Source organism: Microtus ochrogaster, chromosome 1 (assembly GCF_000317375.1).
Source record: "Microtus ochrogaster isolate Prairie Vole_2 chromosome 1, MicOch1.0, whole genome shotgun sequence".
Taxonomy (NCBI): domain Eukaryota; kingdom Metazoa; phylum Chordata; class Mammalia; order Rodentia; family Cricetidae; genus Microtus; species Microtus ochrogaster.
In genome coordinates this window covers 101,224,215-101,229,598 of record NC_022009.1, presented here as the reverse complement: position 1 = coordinate 101,229,598, position 5,384 = coordinate 101,224,215, and the positions used below count along the sequence as shown (strand labels likewise).

Genomic DNA, 5,384 nt, shown 5'->3' with positions numbered 1-5,384 from the left:
CTAGATTTCAAAGGCCACTCTCTGCCAAGCTCAGTGGCCCTTGAGCCACCAGAAGTAGGTCCTTTATGTCTGGTCTTACTTGTGGAACCTGCTCTCCCAGTTCTTTTCCTTCCTGCCTTTCACAAGGACTTTTCAAAGTATACTGAGCTTCCTCTCTGTTTCCTCATCTGTAATATACTCGGTGCCCAAGTACCTGCGGCGTTCTGCAGCTGTCATGGCCACCATTATTCACTCTTCTGATTTCCCATTATGTTGTCTGGGTTTACTTTCTTATATTGTTCTTACATGTGCACTTTTCCATTGCAGTAGGATAAAAGTAACCTCAAAATTGTGTCTGTATGTATCAGTGTGTTTCCTTTTGTCTTGAACGTGTGACAGGTAGTGAGAAAATACAAACCAAACCAATAGTTTGAAATTACTATTTTAGGCCGGGCGGTGGTGGCGCACGCCTTTAATCCCAGCACTCGGGAGGCAGAGGCAGGCGGATCTCTGTGAGTTCGAGACCAGCCTGGTCTACAAGAGCTAGTTCCAGGACAGGCTCCAAAGCCACAGAGAAACCCTGTCTCGAAAAACCAAAAAAAAAAAAAAAAAAAAAAAAGAAAGAAAGAAATTACTATTTTAGTTAATCAAGAACCATTTTATGTCCAGGTGTGGTGGCCTGTGCCTGCAATCTCAGTACTTGGGAAGCAGAGGCAGGAGGATGGTGAGTGAGTCTAGCCTGGGCTAGATGGAGTCAGATCCAGTTTCAGACAAATGAAGGAAGAGAGAAACGGATGTCATTTATATAAAATCTTCAGTATTTCTTTGTTGACTGTCAAAAATACCTGAACATGGTAATATATAAAGTATTATAACAAATATGTAATGCCACATGTATATGAGTTATATTTCATAGTCACTGTTGGTTTTAGTACTTTTGATGCTACCGTAAGTTTGATTTTTTTCTAACAATAAATGCAATATCTGATTAGCGGGAAAATGGGGAATTATACTAAGAATAGACAGACTGAAAGTCACCACTGTTAGTGAGACGTGACTGCTACTTTTAAAAATCCAAGTAGCACAAATTTAGTATTGACATGTTTTAATCTTTTAAAAGTCAATATTATTATTATTTGATACAAATCTTACATGCTGCCTAGGTTGGACTTAAACCACGGGCTTGAGCTGTCTTTCTGCCCTAGCCTGGCAAGTAGCTGGAGCAACTGGCCTGTGCTACCGTGCTCATCTGAGCGCTGCTTTCTGTAGCTGTCACGACCTCCCCCTTTGGTTGTTGTAGAGCACATCCCAAGTGATATGCTGGATTCCTGCATTTCTCTCCTGAGAAGTCATGGCTTGACTTTGCTTTGTATGTAGCCACTGAGGCATAAAAGGTTATCTTGGACTTAATTACTAAGAAACCTTTAAAGAATCTGTTTTCATGGGCTGGCGTGATGGCTCAGTGGGTGAAAGTACTTGCCACTGTAAGCCTGATGACTCCACATGGTGGAGTGAGAGAATGACTCCTCAACGTTAGCTTCTGGCTCCATTCACTTGTCCTGCCTGGCACATGAATGCCCACGTGCACACTCGCAAATGCCAGTAAATAAAAATACAAACAATATTCAAAACTGTCTTAGTGAGCAAAAAATGTATTTAAAGGTTATTTGAAAGTTAGAATAAGAATTTTTATAGAATTTAATAAATGGATACTTTTTAATAAATGAAAGTTGAGATTTATAAACACAGTTTGAAAAATAAAGTCAGCTTTTGTCATTGAACTAACAGAAGCTGGATTTCTGTCTTAAAGACTCTCAGGATGAGTCTGACTTTATGATGAGTTGTGATAACTACTGTATTTGTTATACCATCAGAAATCCTCCCTGTGGCACAAAAGGACTCTTTTAATTAGAAAATATTGTTGCCACAGGGAGGTAGAAGATCGACTTGAGAAATGGGGACCTGAAAAGGAGCCCCAGTCCTAGGATTACCTGAAGGTGAAACAGATTGAGCCAGGAGGAAGACAATGCTGGTAGGTTGGCTTTTAATTTATTAAGAATGTTTATGGTATTATATTTCATTGAAGTTATTTCATCTACCTATATCCTGTTTTTATTTAAAGACTGAGAGATTCCTCCTTAAGCAGAAATTATAAGTAGTGTCTTCACCTAAGCAGTTTGCTACCCACATTGTCCTCAGGGCCGCCTGAGCCTGGGAGGCCTTGAAGCTACCCTCATGACCTCTCCTTCAGTTGTTCCCTCTTCCAATACACGTTTTTCTAAATCCTTTAGAAGTGTTTCCTTTCAATTGTCTGTTTCCTTGGGGTTGGTTGTAGAAATGGCAAAACATGAACCTCAAAGTTAATTGAGTTTTCTTTCTGGAATCACTGAATTATAATTGTACTGTGACTAAAATGATCTAGAAACCATTACTGGAGGAAGTCTTTAATATTTTAATATCCAAGTCTCATTTAGCCTGAGGCCATCAGTGGTTAAAAACCATTGCTTTTATACCACTGGAGGAGAAAGATGCTTCCGGCTACACACAGTAAGAGGCTGTCGATATAAGACCCATTCCGATTTCAGAGGTGTGGAATGTGAAAAGTGCATCTTAGAATTAGTAAAATATGATATAATTATGAAGCTTCCCCAATCTCTCATTCTCAGTTACTTGGAGTCGGACATTAAAACATCCAGTTTATGAAAAATAGGGGCAGGTTGCAAGTGTGGAAGTTGTTACATGTGCTTTTAGACTTCTTCACTGTCTTTTAAGACAAGATGCTAAAAACCAAAACCTTTGCTGAGTGTCATGGCTCATGCCAGTAATTCCAGCACCTATGAGACTGAGGTAGGAGGATCATTAGTTCAAGGCCACCATGAGGTGTGTCGTTAGACCCTACCTTAGAAACAAAACAGGAGGGCTGGAGAAAAGCTCTGTGCTTAAGAGGGCTTTCTGTTCTTGCAAAGGACCTGAATTTGGTTCCCAGCACCTCCATCCAGGTACCTCCAGCCACCTATAACTCCAGCTGCAGATAACCTGAAGTCCTAGCCTGGCCCTGTGGGTACCCAAGTACAAGTGAGTATCACATAGACACACATAAAGGGGAAAATGACTCCAAACAGTCTATGAGCAGAAATGAAAAGGAATTATTTTAAGTACTATTTATACAAACATGTTTTATAGAGAAGGAATGAAAAGTTTGTTAGAAATATTTTTTTTTGTGTCTTTATAAAGCACTAGTAATGGGGGCTGGAGAGGTGCGTCATGAATCAGAAAACAGCAGAGATGAGATTCTGTCTCAGAAACAAGATGGACGGTGAGGACCAACACCCCAAGTTGTCTTCTGGTCTCCACCCACTCTGGTACACATGCACTCGAATGTGCATGCATACTTACATGATGCACACCAGGATACAAAGTGTTAATAAAGATAGAACTGCTAAAAGCTCTTCCAATTTCACTATAAAACAGTATTTATTACAAACGTTATTAATATTGGAGCAGAGTAATACAGCTGTCATCTCAGACGTCTTTGTGACAAGAAAAGCTAAATAAAGTCTGCTTATTTTGCGGAAATCCTAACACAAGTCAGGTTTATTAACTTTAGTGCTTAATGTTGTTCATGCTTTGAACCCCGTCTTTTTCTTTTCATCTTCTGTCTGGCGATGCCAAGGAAGAGAAGCTGCATGTCCCGGGTTGTGACTTAGGAGACTTTCTCAGCACATTTGTAGGCAAGTCCATTGAGCAGTTAGCCTGCGCTCACTGAGGACTTGCCAGGTCAGACATGACTTCTCATGTGGCAGACAGGAGCCTTTGCTCTCACTGGGCTCTCAGCTTTGTAGAAAAGATTAAACAAGTTAGTGCAGTTTACAGAGACATTAAACGTGGGAATTAGAGGGAGGTCAGGAAATGCCTCCCTTGGAAAGTAATTTGTGAAGGGGGCTAGAGGAACGTGGCTTCTCTGAGCTGCAGAAAGAGATTCAGTGTGGGGATAAAGGGGAGTGACAGACTTTTAAAGCATCCAAGTACTGAGCTTTCCTGAAGGGAAATAGAGAACTGCCTGTAAGTTTTAAGTACTGAGCTTTCCTGAAGGGAAATAGAGAACTGCCAATGGAAACAATACAAATTTATTGGTAAAACATTGAGTACTGTACATGAGACTGAGACAAAGAAGCACTTTGTAGGTCTCTGCCTCTGCGGGTTTGGGCTCCAGTCGTAGGCCGTGAACATGGCAGCAGCCGAGATGGATGGTTGGACAGGTGTCCTTCCCTGTGGAGTGAAGAAGTGGTGCTTTGTGCAGGGCTGAGGCGGAAGAGGAGGACCCAGCGCCCTCATCCTTCCTCTTTGTATACTGTTGAGTGTAGGTCATCAGTTCTCTTTACACACTGTTGAGTGTAGGTCTCCTGTGGCCTGGGTGACACAGCATCTGTCTGTTGAGCTGGATGGATTGTGTAGGGGTGGTGGCCTCTGTGTTACATCATAACATTATCTTGACCCTTTTCCTATTTTTTAGCACCTAATACAAATAATCAGGTGTTTCTATTTTCACTGGCAGCATGGGGAGAAAGTGTTCTGGGCCTTCTGTTGTACTATGTGCTCTAAGCATAATTAGTATGGAAGACTCTGCTTAAGGGCCTGCCTGCACAATAAAATGTATGTAAAAATATCTGATGGAATGAAAAAATGTAACATACAGTATTTAGAACATGGACAAAATATTATCAACAGGTGCCCGCTGACTTTTTATGGGAATTAGTAAATCTTGGCAGGATTGTGGGTAAGCCCCACCCAGTCTGGTGTACTCTTGTACTGTAGTTGTCATAGTAACCATGGGCTGCAGTCTCACTAGTATGAGATATTACATGGCCATTTTAGTTGCCAAAAAGAAATGAACTTTTAGTTCAACAGCAGTTTCTTAGAGATGGGAAAAATATGGTTTATTACAGTAACCATAGACACAGAAGCTTCAAGTAACTGGTAGATGCATGCTAAGCAACATGCAAGCGTGTTAAGAACAGTGCTTACTAAAGAATAGAGGAAACTGAGTGAGATACCTAGGATCATTTACTTGGGTAGTGTGACAGTGGTACATTTATTTATTGTATCACTTATTTTTTATAGGGACTTCGATATATGTGATCAAAATTATAGCCTTGAAGCAGGGCAGTACTGAAGTGAACAGGGAATTGTGACACCTTGTTTAAAATAATAGCCTCACCCTATAGAAGTGTGAATTAACCTGACTGCGTGTGTTACTAGTTCTTTCTCCCTGCTGGAATGCTGGTCTATGAAAATGAAGGGTCAATTATCCTAGAATCCAGGCTTAATTCTGATAGTCTTACTTCCTGGCATATGCAGTTGTCCTTGGCATCTGACTTAAATTTGTTTTCTTCCTTCTTTCCTTC

General features: G+C 40.8%; 1 protein-coding gene across 6 annotated transcripts in view; it reads left to right on the top strand.

Moving 5' to 3' along the window:
* Elf2 (E74 like ETS transcription factor 2) overlaps positions 1-5,384 on the top strand; it is an 89,379-nt gene that overhangs the window by 40,401 nt on the left and 43,594 nt on the right. For 2 of the 6 annotated variants that reach the window (XM_026783055.1, XM_026783049.1), the window contains exon 5: positions 1,910-2,011. The exons of the other annotated variants lie outside the window; for them this stretch is intronic. The gene's annotated coding sequence lies outside the window, so the exon portion shown is untranslated. The remainder of the gene's footprint in view (positions 1-1,909; positions 2,012-5,384) is intronic. 6 annotated transcript variants of the gene reach the window in all.